General features: G+C 35.9%; 1 protein-coding gene across 1 annotated transcript in view; it reads right to left on the bottom strand.

Annotated features, from left to right (window-relative positions):
• lpar1 (lysophosphatidic acid receptor 1) overlaps nucleotides 1-16632 on the bottom strand; it is a 131043-nt gene that overhangs the window by 92833 nt on the left and 21578 nt on the right. The window contains exon 2 of the mRNA XM_073913607.1: nucleotides 2292-2395. The gene's annotated coding sequence lies outside the window, so the exon portion shown is untranslated. The remainder of the gene's footprint in view (nucleotides 1-2291; nucleotides 2396-16632) is intronic.

Genomic DNA, 16632 nt, shown 5'->3' with positions numbered 1-16632 from the left:
CACACACACACACACACACACACACACACACACACACACACACACACACACACACAAAGTGCTGCAGTGAAATGTGTTAGTCTCTCCTCAATGCTGACCATGCAAAAAAAAAAAAAAAAAACTGAACAGCAAAAAACACAAAATAATTATTTTAAATTTTAAAGTATTAAATAATTAAAAGCTCTGTCAAATCTCAAAAAGTTTAAAATAATTATAGAAAACAAAAATAAAGTTGGCAACACCGAAAAACCAAAGGATCCAATCTTTTATTGTTATAATTATCTCATGACAACAAACTTTTTTATTGTTTCTAATATAAAGTCATAGATGGAAACACAGCTCTGAAAAATACTTAGCAACAAACTCACAACCTGGGACCGGACAGGGGAGCTTTTGTGTGTGGATGGCTATATGTATTATGTTTTTGTGATTCCCTGTGATGATGTGCACATGTTACCTTACTGAGATGATGGAATTTAATTTTGGCTTAGTTGCCAGAAAGATACATACAACTGTTAGCATCTGTACATTATGGCAGTATGCAATATCCAATAAATACATATACTTAAACAAAAGTAATGTAAGAAGTTATATGAGGAGAGGCTAACTAGCTAACAATGTAGCTTTCAAGTACACAGTTCAAGATAACAACAATGTAGCTTTCAAGTTCACAGTTCAAGATAACAACAATATAACTTAAAACACAGCCTTATTTTATAAACCCTCAAAAACATTTGAACACATTTTACTTACTCATTTTAGACTCTTATTTAAAGCCTAATACATATCAGACTCAACATCTGAATTGATAGACAGAGAATAGAGCACACTCAGCAGTAAACAAATCAAACACCTGGCTCTCTTAAAGGGCCAGCATTTTCTGAAAACTCTTTCTAACACCTTTGTGTTTAGAATAAGACGGACAGCCTGTGGGAGTGTGTGGTGATGCCTAAATCATTGTTTTTTTACAGTTATTTACTGCACAATCTACAGAGTAACAGTGCAGTTATACTAATTAAACACACCTGATCAAACTAAATCTAAAGGTAGTGTTTTGAAGCAGGGCTGGAACTAAATTCTACTAGGCTGTGGCCTTCCAGGAGTTTGACACCCCTGGTACATAGCATATTTTCAAAGCAACTGCCTACATTTATAACAGTTATGCACATATCGTTTAATAAAAACAAAAAAAATATACTATAATATAAACTTCATCCATAGAAAAAATAAAATAAAATAAATAATCTGATTCTCATGTCGTTCCAAATCTGTAGTAATAATAAAAAACACAACAAATATCATGATTTATACATTTATTTAGGAAAGCCTTTATATTGTTAATGGCACTTTTACTTGCCAGTTTTTCAGACAAGTTCATTGAGTCTCTGCAAAAATGTATGTGCGTGTTGTTTAAGATATATATAATTTTTTAAATAACACATTTTTACTAGTTATTTAGCAAAATACTAATATTCAGTTGAAAGTGCAATTTAAAATCTTAACTATAGGTCAAACTAGGCAATTAAATTAGATTAATTATAGAAAAAGTAAACAAAGTTATAAAAATTATTGTGACAATTTCTTTGCTCTGTGTGAATATTTTTGCCTTTAAATGCATTTCGTCCATATCTTACACTTACCTTTTAATAAGCTCTGTGGCATTGGTTGACTCCTGATACTCAATGTTAAAAACATAAAAGGAACCAAAGAAAACACAGAGATAAAATAAATATAAAATAGCAACATAAAGCATCAGAGTAGATGGGGTAGTAATGGTTGAACAGTAATTTACCATTTATTATCACAGTAAATATTTGTAATGGCACATAGAATAAATTACTGTAATTTATTCTTTGCACTACAGAATTTCATACAAATCCTGCTCCTTTTACAGTAAAATACTGTTTCTTTTCATTACAGCTAAACACTGGCTATTTTACAGTTATTTACTGCATAATCTACAGTAAGGGTTAACAGTGTAGTATTTAGTTAACACCAATATTGATGTATCCCCAGATATATTTTATATATACCAAATTCTTAACTTAGGCTCGTTCCAAAAGCGTAGCCCTATATACATTTCTGGAGAGTGCCAAAGTAGTCCCAGGAGGTATTTTGTGTACAAATTTTTCTCTCAAGTGCCATTCACACTTGCTCTTCTCGTGTAAATCCACACAGGCCGCTGTTGACTGACTGACTTACCAACCGACTGATAACCCCACCCACCCCCTTCCCTAAACTCGATCAATAATGTTTTAAATAGCACCTATTATCCATTGTTTTTGTCTTACCTGCTTTCTGGAATTGTTCTTTGCCAGACTCAAACCCCGTGGCCATGGTCAACTCTTTTCTGCCTTTCAAGTCCGCCAATGTACACTGCGAGCCACTTGAAAAACTGGTAACAGAGAGAAAGGTAAGCGGTCAGCTGCTACCGCAAAACAGAATGTTGTCATACTGCCCCATATCATTCATTTTAAAGATGAAATGAAGCCATATGTACTTCTGGCTACATAATGCTCGATCTCAAGAAATGTGTATGGGGCTACTTTTTTCAGAATGAGCCTATGTTAAACTTTCTGGTCTGTCTAAAAAATACTTATGCCCTTGAGCCAATTTCTTCATTACATAAGTACACTGTAAATTATATATATTCTCTCCTCATTTGTGTGGGTTTCCTCTGGGTGCTCCAGTTTCCCCCACAGTCCACATTCCACATTCCACTGTGACGACCCCAAACTAATAAAGGTACTAAGCCTAAAAGAAAATGAATGAATGAATATACAGTTAAAGTTAGAATTTTTTTTTTTTTTTAAACATTTCCCAAATAATGCTTAACAGGGCAAGGAAATTTTTACAGCATGTCTGATAGTATTTTTTCTTCTGGAAAAAGTCCTATTTGTTTTATTTCGGCTAGAATAAAAGCAGTTATTAATTTTCTAAACACCATTTTAAGGACAAAATTATTATTCCTTTTAAGCAATTTTTTTTCCGACTGTCTACAGAACAAAACTTTGTTATACAATAACTTGCCTAATTAACTGATTTATTTTTATCTTTGCCATGATGACAGTAAATAATATTTGACTAGATATTTTTCAGGACACTTCTATACAGCTTAAAGTGACATTTAAAGGTTTAAATAGGTTAATTAGGTGAACTAGGCAGGTTAGGGTAATTAGGCAAGTTATTGTATAACAGTCGGAAAAAAAGAAGTTTGTACTGTAATGGAAAGTATTTTTTACTATAACTAATAAAAAAAAGCATAAAAGTCACTTTTTCAACACCATATTCAAGATCAAATAAAATATCTCAGATCACATTAACCTGAGTCACAAAAAATATATAATTTATATATATATATATATATATATATATATATATATATATATATATATATATATATATATATATATATATATATTTCTCTTTTTCTTTCTATTATTCTTCTTTACAAAAGTGCGATTCTTAAGAGACATGATTCTTACATTTATGTCTGATGTTCACTGTGCTCAAGCATCTTCAATCCACAAAAATAGAGCATTTTGAAAGTTCTGTAGACCTCATTTTAGTTAGGAAATGCTGGTGTTCTGTTTCAGTATAGATGGATAGAAATGCAAACTTTTCAAAACAGAGACATGGCTATTCGTGTGTTCATGAGCATTGTGCTCTGATGAATAGCCCGGGGTGACTAATGAGATTTAATTTTGCTGCATATAAAAGTGTATGTGGCAAATGAAGGCTTTTCTCAACAAACATATGCTTGTTGCAAACATTGAAGGCTATGCTCTGTTTTGAGGATTATTTTTAATGATTAAATCATACTACTGCTGTCTAAGGATAATGAGGGAGCTCTAAAATTGTATATGAAATATCTTAATTTGTGTTCTGAAGATGAACGAAGGTCTCAGAGGTTTAAAATGACATAAGGCTGAGTATTTAATTGCTTATTTTTCATTTTTGGGTGAACTAACTCTTTAAATAACATCCATGTTGCTGGCCTGCATCACTTTAGATTGCCCACAGGTCCTACATGGGTAAATTTGGTTTTCGCGGGACCACCTTGGTGGCTTACTGCTTTAAGTACCTATTGCGAAACCATTATAATTTGTGTGAAAGGGAGTAAAAGTTATTGCCCGTTTACTGCTTTTTCCCCATGTATGCATTACCACTGGAAACTGGACACTTCTATAGGTATGTCCTCCCTTTTCTTAATGGACCAATGTTAAAATTCACAAATATTTAGCATTTTGTTTGCAACCAGTATTGTGCAATACATTATACCCTGGAAAACGGTTGAAATTATGTCATTTCAAAATGTGCCAAACTGATTGGCCAAGCAAAAAAACTGAACGTGACTGTTCTAACCAAAAGCTCATTGATGCAGTAGACCTCCCACTGACCTGCAAGCAGGACGTAAAGCTCTCTTGGGATAACCATTATACACATGGCTTCCACACGCAAAGTTGACATACAGCTTTTTTGGGCCCTGGGAGATATTTGGATGCAGAGTTTGTATGTGGTACAACATTATTGCATAGATACGGAGCATTACCACAAATCTGCTCTATTAGACTAGTCTTTACTTAAGAACTTTGTAGAGTTTATGCTGTTTTAGTTGGTTTGGCTGCTTATCAAAGTCATATATTTGGTCTATCACTCCTATTTACTGTAATGAATGCTATTATGCGGCAGGGAGTATAGCTCAGTTATATATTTGATACATAAATAACAGAGACACTGGGAGCTCGATGGGTAGAACATGTTATTGGTTGTTTGGAAAGAGGCCAGTGATCTCGACAGGGAGGCCTGTTCAGTTAAAAAAAAAAAAAAAAAAAAAAGCTCTGACAGTGTGTGTTCAGGAGAAAAAGAGGCTTTCATGTCCTGGGTGGCCTGTTAAGATTGCACTGAAGTGGAAGACAGAGGATGACCGTTTACTTCCACCGTCCGTCAGGGAAATTATTGTCCGAAAGTCTTGCACAACCACGCACAGCTGGATATCTACCATTGTTTTCCAAAACAGAGAAACAGAGACATGCAAATCCATTCAGATGAGTTGGAGATATGAAAGCTTTGTAGTCATTTACTCACAAAATTAATTTGTCACGTTAAACTCTCATGACCCTTAAAAAATCTTAATTAATATATGCCATTTAATATGCCCCCGTTTATTTTTCACTAATTTCTGTTTAACAGAGAGAAGATTTTTTCACTATACTTCTAAACATAAAAGTTTTAATTACTCATTACTAAAAACTGATTAAATTATCTTTGCTATGATGACAGTAAATTATATTTGACTAGATATTTTTCAAGACACTTCTATACAGCTTAAAGTGACATTTAACTGGATTAATTAGGTTAACTAGGTAGGTTAGTTATTGGATAATTATGGTTTGTTCTTTAGACTATTGAAAAAATATAGCTTAAAGGGGCTAAAAATTCTCCAGTAGAAAAAAAAATATTAGCAGACATACTGTAAATATTTCCTTGTTCTGTTTAACATAAATTTGGAAATATTTAAAAGAGAAAAAAAAAAAAAATCAAAAGGGGGCTGATAATTCGGACTTCAACTTTATGAATAAAGTTGTCTATCTACTGCTTAGTCCCTTTATTAATCTGGAGTCGCCACATCAGAATGAACCGCCAACTTATCTAGCATATGTTTTGCGTAACGGATGCTCTTCCAGCTGCAATCTATCACTGGGAAACATCCATACACAGTCATTTACACACATACGCTATGGCCAATTTAGCTTACCCAATTCACCTATGTTTTTGGACTGAGGGAGAAACCGGAGCCCCTGGAGGAAACCCACGCAAACACGGTAAGAACACGCAAACTCCACACAGAAATGTCAACTGACTCAGCCGAGGCTCGAACCAGCAAACCTCTTGCTGTGAGGCGATCGTGTAACCTACTGTGCCCACTACTTTAGTAACCAGAGCGATATATATATATATATATATATCGCTCTGGTTACTAAAGTAACCCGAGGGGGGAATGGAAATGCAATCATGGATTTAATCCACTTATGGGAATTTCGTTCAAAAAAGCCAATTGTCTGCAAGAGTAAGGAAACGGACTAATGAAATGCCAATGAATTGGTAGCATCAGCTTGCGCACCTGATGCTTGTTGCAATCAATTTAGCAATAAAAGCAAAGGGAAAGCAAGGAGAGGCATACTTTTTAAGCTGAAGAGACTGATACTCACAGCTATGGAACAATCATTATGGCGATGCAGTATAGCATTTTCGTTCACCCCCTCTGTGAACGAGGGTTACTTTAGTAACCAGAGCGTTCTCTTTTGCATGGGTACTTCAATACTATAGTGGATTTAATCCACTTATGGGAAATGTCTGGAAAACGCCATAATGACTGCACCTTACCTCCGCCTCTGATAAAAGGTTAGCCAGGCAAGCGTGAGAGAGAGGCACGGTCTTCCAACGTGTTCCTTGGCCCTACCTTACTTATCCCACTTCAATAGAAGATTTACGAATTTAGAAATATTTTTCAGGTGCCGCAAAGTGTCTAGATAATTCTAGGAGTTTAAATTTCAGAAATTTAGCCGGCAGCTCTCTGCAATTCTCACATGGTGCACATTGAAGCTAAGCAGGGCTGTGCCCAGTCAGTACCTGGATGGGAAAGCTAGCTTGCTGCCAGAAGTAGTGTTGGTGAGGCCAGCAGGGAGCACCCAACCTGCGGTCTGTGTGGGTCCTTATGCCCCAGTATAGTGACAGAGACTCTATACTGCTCAGTGAGCGCTATCTTTCAGATGAGACGTTAAACCGAGGTCCTGACTCTCTGTGGTCATTAAAAATCCAGGATGTTCTTAAAAAAAAAAAAAAAGAGTAGGGGTTTAACCCCGGCATTCTGGCATACTTTTTAAGCTGAAGAGACTGATACTCACAGCTATGGAACAATCATTATGGCGATGCAGTATAGCATTTTCGTTCACCCCCTCTGTGAACGAGGGTTACTTTAGTAACCAGAGCGTTCTCTTTTGCATGGGAACTTCAATACTATAGTGGATTTAATCCACTTATGGGAAATGTCTGGAAAACGCCATAATGACTGCACCTTACCTCCGCCTCTGATAAAAGGTTAGCCAGGCAAGCGTGAGAGAGAGGCACGGTCTTCCAACGTGTTCCCTGGCCCTTACTTATCCCACTTCAATAGAAGATTTACGAATTAAATATATTTTTCAGGTGCCGCAAAGTGTCTAGATAATTCTAGGAATTTAAATTCCAGAAATTTAGCCGGCAGCTCTCTGCAATTCTCACATGGTGCACATTGAAGCTAAGCAGGGCTGTGCCCGGTCAGTACCTGGATGGGAAAGCTAGCTTGCTGCCGGAAGTAGTGTTAGTGAGGCCAGCAGGGAGCACCCAACCTGCAGTCTGTGTGGGTTCTAATGCCCCAGTATAGTTACAGAGACTTTATACTGCTCAGTGAGCGCTATCTTTCAGATGAGACGTTAAACCGAGGTCCTGACTCTCTGTGGTCATTAAAAATCCAGGATGTTCTTAAAAAAAAAAAAAAGAATAGGGGTTTAACCCCGGCATCCTGGCCAAATCTGCAGTGGTGCAGGAGGAAGTGCTGTCGCCTCACAGCAAAAAGGTTGCTGGGTTGCTGGTTTGAACCTTGGCTCAGTTGGTATTTCTGTGAGGAGTTTGCATGTTCTCCCTGCATGGGTTTCCTCCGGGTGCTCCGGTTTCCCCCACAGTTCAAAGATATGCTGCAGGTGAATTGGGTCTGCCCACTGGCCTTTGTCCATTATGGCCTCATCCAGTTGGATGCTGCACACCGGTGGTGGATGAGGAATTTTCCCCAATGTGTTAAGCGCTTTAAGCCCAGAAAAGCACTATATAAATGCAAGGAAATATAAATTCGACAGTACGTTGGGAAAGTGCCGTCCAGATAGGGAGGACACTGCGGAGGCCACCAGCTACCCAAGTGGGGAGATATGGTGGCAAAACAGTATATGGCCTAGCCCTGAGAAGGGGGAGTACGCATATAATAAGATAGTGGAGAGGGAAGACACGGGTCCTCCTGTGAGGGGGGACTGCACCGTGACTGAACAGGCATATGAGATCGCCTTGTGGGGATCACGCATAGCAGGCACCTATACCCAAAACGCGGGCTGACTAGAGGGCAGACCTACAACGTAATGGGTCAGCGAGTGACCCCTCCTATGAGTCAGTGCTGATGGCCTCGAAATCTCTGCAGGGCTCACCTAAGCGGGGAACTTTACTGACAGAGTGAATAAGCGTTCATATCTTTATGTTAGGGAGAATGGCGCGGCAAGCTTAACTGAGTTGTTTCTTCAATCTCCAAGGGTTACCTAATACCGTTGAGGAAACCGGCTCCACTCGCAGATTGTAAAACCTTGCAAATTTTTTAGGTGTCGCCCAGCCTACAGATGTCTGTTAGAGAGGCACCGTGTACACGTGCCCAAGAGGATGCGAAGCTCCGAGTAGAGTGTGCACGCACTCCTGGGGGACACGGCTTGCCATGGCTCTGGCAAGCGAGGGAGATGGCATCCACTAACTAGTGGACCAACCTCTGTTTCAATACGGCACTTCCCTGCTGCTGACCACTATAACAGAAGAAGAGCTGCTCAGATGATCTAAAGCTCTGAGTGAGGTCCAGATAAATTCGCGAAGTGCGAACTTGACAAAGTAATGAAAGGGCTGCATCTGCCTTCTCCGGTTCCAAAGATTAGGGTGAGGGTGCCAGATGGTGCACAGTCCCTGAGAGAGTAGGTCCTCTCTCAAAGGGATCTGCCAGGGGAGGGCTGTCGTAAGGAGGAAGAGCTCTGACATCCAGGTCCGGTTGGGCCAGAGGGGCGCAACTAGCAAGACCTGCTCCTTGTCCTCCCTGACCTTGCACAGTAACTGCAGGAGCAGGCTCACTGGGGGAAACGCATATTTCCGCATGCCCCGAGGCCAGCTGTGGGCCAGTGCATCCGAGCTGAAAGGGCCCTCGTTCAGGGAAAAAAAAACAACTGGCAATGAGCGTTCTCGAAAGAAGCAACAGAACGATCTGGGTTTCCCCGAATCGCGCCCATCTCAGCTGAACAGAGTCGGGGTGAAGTCCCCGTTCTACGGGACGTAAAGGCTGCCTTGAGAGCTTGTCAGCTGCACAGTTGAGCTCGCCTGGAATGTGAATGGCGTGCAGCGAATTTAGCCGTGTATGACTCCAGAGGAGCAGACAGCGTGCGAGCTGAGAGATGAGGTGAGAGTGAATAATATGCTAATAATATGAGATATATGCCGCCGTTGCCGTGCTGTCTGTCCTGACCAGCACGTGCTGCTGCTCCAGCACACTTTGGACTGGGAGACCGCTCTCGTTCGCTCGGAATCGCTGATGATCAGCGGGAGGAACCCTCATCGACTCTCTCAGAAGGCTGTGAAGTCTCTGAAGAAAAAAAGAATACCTCTCCTTGCTTTCCTTGTGCTTTTATTGCTAAATTAATTGGCCGTTAACCAGAGGTGGGAGTAAGTCATACATGTGCAAGTCACAAGCAAGTCTCAAGTCATAACCTTCAAATCTCAAGCAAGTCAAGTCAATTTTTGTCAGACTCAAGTCATGTCAAGCCACTGCTTATTTCAAGTCACGTCAAGTCATAGCTTGGTCTAGCAAGTCACTTTCAAGTCAATCTAATTATATATAAACACACACACACACACACACACAAACACACACAGTATATTGTGTGTATATTTTGAAATGACATATTTATCACTAATGAAACAAATGGCTTTCTGCTCAGGGGAATGTGTGTGCTTACTTCAAAGCCATCAAAATATTATACTATTAATAAACGAGACCCTAAATGACAAAACCAATCAAAGTGCACAGGTAAATTTTTTGGGGAAAAAAAATATTGAATAATAATGATAATTTTTTCTTTTATTACAAAAAACATTATTGTGTTTAAAGTAAAGATCATATTCCTCAAAGAAATTTTGTTCATTTCAATAACACCAATAAAAATGTTTTGATTAGTAATATGAACTGCTAAGAATGAACTCTAAAGGCAATATTGAACCTTTAGATTGCAGATAAGTGATTGGTTACCCCCCCCCCCCTCCCTGATAAATTGTTTTTAAAAAGATGCATGCAAATAAAAAAAAAAAACTGTAATAGGCTATAGATTTTTTTTTTACAATAATTTCATTTATTTTGACAATGTTATACAGTTTACTTTCAGTGAGTTAAAGTAAAAAAAAAAAAACTGTTAAAAAAAGACATCCACCTTCTCTTACCTATTAAGGTGCCATAAACACTGCTGACATGTCACATCTGCTTCTCTATCTTTTTCAAGTTCAAAGCAAACTTGAATGCAAAAGCATTTTAGATATGTATATAAAATAGCCTATGTATTAGCCTAATTAAATCATCAAAATGATAAAATATACAGCAAATGAAAAATAAATGACAGAAAAAAGAATAAAAAGAGAATATCTCTAAAACTATTCATAATCGATCGCGGATGTTTGGTTAAATTAGGCGGATACAAAACAGTGTAGAAGAATGATAATAACTGTAAAAAACGTGTCACTAAATATACTTAGACGTATAGCATGTATGTACTATAAAGTATAGTAGAGTCAGACTAAATAGTATAAACTTTGATTAGCCGTCTTGTTTGTAATCTTTAAACCCTTAAATAGGTAATCTTTGACAGAGCGCCTTCCATCATTCATGACCGAATTATCTGATGGCCGAGAAGCAAATGAATCGTTCGAATGAATCTTTCAAATGAATCAAATTAATAATTTAAAGAGGTGCTTCTGAACCAAATGATCTAGTACAGATCCAGTTAATACTGCGGATGCGTGACTTATAACTTTCGGTTTTGTTTGTTGCATCTCTGCTGTTTACACACTCTTTCAGACAATTGGCTTTCTGATCGAAATTCCCGAAAGTGGATTAAATACACTATAGCATTAAAGTTGAAGTATATATATATATATATATATATATATATATATATATATATATATATATATATATATATATATATATATATATATATATATATCATTGAAGTCACAATAGTTTTTTTCCCCAATTTCTGTTTAATGAAGAAAAGATTTTTTCAACACGTTTCTAAACATAATAGTTTTAATAACTCATCTCTGATAACTGATTTATTTTATCTTTGCCATGATAACATCAAATAATGTTTGACAAGATTTTTAAAGACATTTCTATATAGCTTAAAAAGGTTAACTAGGCAGGTTAGGGAAATTAGGCAAGCTATTGTATATCGATGGATTCTTCTGTAGACTATCGAAAAAATATAGCCTAAATGGGCTAATAATTTTGACCATAAAATGGTACATGAAAATTTAAAACTGTTTTTATTCTAGTAAAAAATAAAAAAAATAAGACTTTCTCTAGAAGAAATAAATATTATCAGCGTACTGTAAAAGAGTCCTTGCTCTTTTAAACATTATGTGGGAAATATTTAAAAAAGAAAAAAAATTCAAAGGGGGGCTTACAATTATTCAACTGTATATATATATATATATATATATATATATATATATATATATATATATATATATATATATATATATATATATATATATATATATATATATAGTAAATATGCCAAAATAATCATCATCATACACACACACACACAGCTGAAGTCAGTTGAAGTCATTTTCAGTCTTTTTTAAATATTTCCAAAGTTATGTTTAACAGAGCAAAGACATTTTCACAGTATGTCTGATAATATTTAGTTTTTCGGAGAAGGTCTTAGTTGTTTTATTTTGGCTAGAATAAAAGCAGTTTTTGATTTTTAAAAGCCATTTTAAGGACAAAATTATTAGCCCCTTTAATTGATTTTTTTCCGATGGTCAGCAGAACAAACCATTGTTACACAGTAACTTGCCTAATTACCCTAACCTGCCTATTAAACCTAATTTACCTAGTTAAGCCTTTAAATGTCATATATATATATATATATATATATATATATATATATATATATATATATATATATATATTTTTTTTTTTTTACTTACAAAAATAAATAAATAAATAAATAAACAAATAAATATTACCAATGGCTTCTGCCGAATCATTGAGGTTTAGACTAAATTATTTAATGCAATACCAAATTAATCATTCTTATTATATAATACTAGTTTTTATTTTTTAGGGTTTGTACTTTTAGTGTGTGTAAATAAATAATTAAATTAAAAAATAAATACATTTATATATATATACTTGCCAACTTACTTACCTACTATTTTATGTAATAACAAAATCAAAATCTAAATTATTCCTAAAATATTTACATGTACCAAAAATGTGCAAAATATAAGTGTGCATCCTATTAAGACTTCTAATGGACGAGGATTTTCAAACGGCAGTGAATCAATGTCACCAAAATGTATTTGCTGTCTGGCATATTTTTTGGGTACTATGCCTCCTTTTAAAATGTTATGTTTTCATATTCATATTCATTTAAATTAGCCACCTTTTCAGACAATAAATGTTAAATAGTTACATTTCCATTATGAAAATAGGCTGCATATCTTCAATTCACAAAAAAACACGCACTTAGTTTTAAGATTATAATGCATTAATCAATCTTGAAACAACCCCAAAAGGGTGTCAACCCACATTGCAGGCACACTAAAAGAGAGTGAACCCCGTTCAAGTGTCTGTATTTGTTTAGCATCTCTTTAGGGAGGGTGAAAGGCATGGATTTGATGACCAACCACCTGTTGTGATGCAATGCAGAGTTTGGCTAAAGTCTTATACCGAACTATACAATTATGAAACAAAAAAAAGAGGAATGAACCAATGAAGGGTGGAGGTCTCAATGAAGGAGACTCATATCCAAGCAAATTGTGCAATCCCTTTTTTTAACTTTTTTTTGCCACTGTGTGTGTCTGAAACACATTGTTGCTCCAAAACCTATAAAGGTCATTTCCATCAATCAATCGAATAAAGACTTTGACTTTGACGAATGGAGACTTGAGTGTGGACTTGCTGATTATGAGGCTGACGGGGTTATAATCGCACATCTCCATGAACAAGATGTAAGGGTGATGTTATCTTTGGGAAGTGATCTCTCTTGCATTCCTGCACTTTCCTAAAGAGGAGAAATAGCTTGCATTCTCCAGCAGCTCAGCGGGAATTTCTCACCCCTCGCTGAGATGTCCTTCTTTAACCTCTTACAGCCTAGTGGCCTCCAATTGCTGTGTCTTGAACCCTGAGCGCAGTGGTCTTTGATAATAAAGAGTAGCATTGAGACGCACTGGAGTTTAATAGTCACTTCCCTGGGAAAAAAAAAAAAAAAAAAAAAAAAAAACACTGTGGAGACTTAAAGGGATATTTCACCCCAAAATTACATTTTGATGTTTGCTTCAGTACAACCTTAAAAAATAGTTTTAGCTTAAAAAAGGTTTTAGCTTAAACAGTTCTTGGTAATTTATAGAATGCAAGTAAATGTTTACTGGTAATTTTGGGGCAAGGCAAGTTTATTCATGAAAAGGCAATAATAATAAAAAAAACGAAACAAAAAATTTGTGTAAACACTACCCTAAGATGATGAAAATAATATCTGATCTTATTTTAATTATAATTTTATTTTATTTGTTCTCCTATATGGTAATGATATTACATTATTTCATGTACATTTCAGTTTCAAAAACCACTGTAAATTAAAATAATTCATTGATATATTTTAGACATTTATGTTGTTCTTATTTTACTTTTTTCATTTCATTTTACTGTAATCAGATACATAAGAGCTTTAGTTTTTGAATTTATTACAATACTTTCATTTTAAGAGATGAAATATCTGATGAAAATAAAATAAAATAAGAACAATCCTAATGATTATAATAAATAAATAAAAATTGAGGTGTCATGCAGGAAATTCTTGGAAAGTGAATTTAGGGTTATCCACTGTTCATATTAAGGACACTTTTAACCAGCATTTGTACTGTATTTCACCATTGAAATTACAGTGTATTTATTGTACTTGTGTAATATTTGATTAGATTTATTTTTCTTCAAATCTGCTCTGAGCCAGGGTTTTTGAAGCTTTATTTCCCTGTGCTGTTCTCATCTCCTGTGTTTGTCTTTATGTGTTTCTCTCCTCTACTGCACTTGTTTTGTCAGTCCCTCTCTCTCCCCGTGAATGGTTTATTTGATTTATTGTGGGGAGACTCAGGTTTCGTCTTTGAAGTCAGCAGCAACTGTGGGACCCTTGGCTCCCAAACGCTCCTCCAACATTAGCCAGACGCACTCGGCTCGCGGCAGAGAAAGGAAAGCCTTGTTGTGCTGCTGAGCACTAAAAAGCAAAATCAGGTTTTTCAGAAAAGGAGATCTTGGCAGGGGGAGGTTTTGTAAAATATGTGGGCCGTTTCAGTGATGTGGACATCAAACGCTCCACTTAAAGTAACATTCAGAGTCCATTGCCAGGTTTTTATAAAGGAAACATTGTGAGCAAAAAAACAACTTTCACTAGCCAGGGGACCAATAGTTTGAACCACAGTTTACAGTAGTTATTAATGGGTTGCTTTTAATGGGAAGGAAATACATGTCTGATGTATTTATACTTTTATTTATATAAATTTTCTCACAAAAATGTTAATTCGTAGTGACACCTTTATTAAAAAAAGGTAATAGTCAAAATAAAAACTTACAATCTAAATAAAAAAATATTAGTAAGTTATAAATGTTATATTTATTTATTTATGCCACAGCATAAACAATTATATGAGCAAAACAAAAATAATTTATAATATAATATAATATATCATAATGTAATATAATATAATATAATATAATATAATATAATATAATATAATATAATATAGGGTGATGCAGTGGCACAGTAGGTAGTGCTGTCACCTCACAGCAAGAAGGTCGCTGGTTCGAGCCTCCACCGCGTTAGTTGGCATTTTTCTGTGAAGTTCGCATGTTTTACCTGGGTTTGCAAAAATGGACAAAATAAATGAATGACTAATATAATATAATATAATATAATATAATATAATATAATATAATATAATATAATATAATATAATATGATATGATATAATATAATATAATATAATATAATTAATATAATATAATATCAGAGGTGAAATATTTTATATGCTTGTTCTAAGATTTACTCATAAGATTGGTTGCTTAACATCATAAATAACAGTAAAAAAAGTTATAGATGATTTAAAAAAAATCAACTAACAAATCAATCAATAGCTCTATATATATATATATATATATATATATATATATATATATATATATATATATATATATATATATATATATATATATTAGGGTTGGGCATCTAAGCTATAATGCCGATCCGATACGCATCTCGATACAAAGAATACGATCCGATATATTAGCGATACATTTATGACATATTGCGATGCGACACGATACGATTCACACCCATATCACGATACAATGCGATAATTCAGCACTAACTAATTAGATCAAGTTTATGAGATTATGTAAAAGAGGATGCTGTGCCACTGAATGAGTTTGATTATTTATTAACCAAGCAAAACCAAGACTTTTTTTACAAACTGGCTTTTCTCTCAGAGCCAGAGTGTCAGTTTACAGTAGAGGGCCATTTTAGAACCTATAGCACATATTATTTAAGTATTTTCAAGATATGTATAAGTGCAATATATATTAAAATATATATATTTGCACTCTTTCAACATAAAGGTTGAGCATTGCACAACAAGAATTGTGATTTAACTTTTCAACTATGAAAACAAGTTTTACAAAGATATATTTTGCCACTGATTATTCAAAACTTAAGGTCGTGAACTAGCAGTGTTATGCTGCGCTGAAACATCACTGTCACTGTAAACAACAGGCTAATAAAAATATTACAAACCAGCAATCTTCTTGCTGTGAGGTGGTCAAACTACCCACTGTGCCACCGTGACACCCATTATTTTTATCATTATTATTATTATTATTATTATTAAATAAAAATTAACAGGAGGAGGTGTTTAAAACCGCCTAGCGCGGCAGTATAGAGAGGGCGGCGTCTGCAACACTCAGTTATATCCGCGCATAGGGTGGCAGAATAGAGGTCCGCGACACCCGCGCGTCCTCAGTTATATCCGCACATAGGGCGGCAGAATAGAGGTCCGCGACACCCGCGCGTCCTCAGTTATATCCGCGCATAGGGCGGCAGAATAGAGGTCCGCGACACCCGAGCGTCCTCAGTTATATCCGCGCATAAGGCGGCAGAATAGAGGTCCGCGACACGTCACTTCATTTTCATAACCGGTCACTTTCGTTTTCACATTGGGGTTGAGGGCGGCGTGATCTGCCTAGAGCAGCAGTTCAGCTTGCTCCGGCCCTGCAGATGAACAAATCAATAACATCCGTTATTGGCATAGAGCGCACAAAACTTTTGCTCATGGAAAAAAAAAAAAAAACGTGCAATGCTTTTCTCACCACTTTTGGAGCTGGTAGCTACAGTTCAAGCAGTGCGAAAGCCGGGGATGTAGGAACACTGGAAGATGCTTTCACAACAACACCGTGGCGCCGCTTCAAGTGAGATTTCAGATTACTTGTACTGCCCCCGTATTTTATAGGTGTGCGGCACATTTTGCAAATTG

Source organism: Danio rerio, chromosome 10 (assembly GCF_049306965.1).
Source record: "Danio rerio strain Tuebingen ecotype United States chromosome 10, GRCz12tu, whole genome shotgun sequence".
Classification (NCBI taxonomy): domain Eukaryota; kingdom Metazoa; phylum Chordata; class Actinopteri; order Cypriniformes; family Danionidae; genus Danio; species Danio rerio.
Note: the sequence above shows the minus strand (reverse complement) of the source record. Positions and strands in the feature narration are given on the sequence as shown.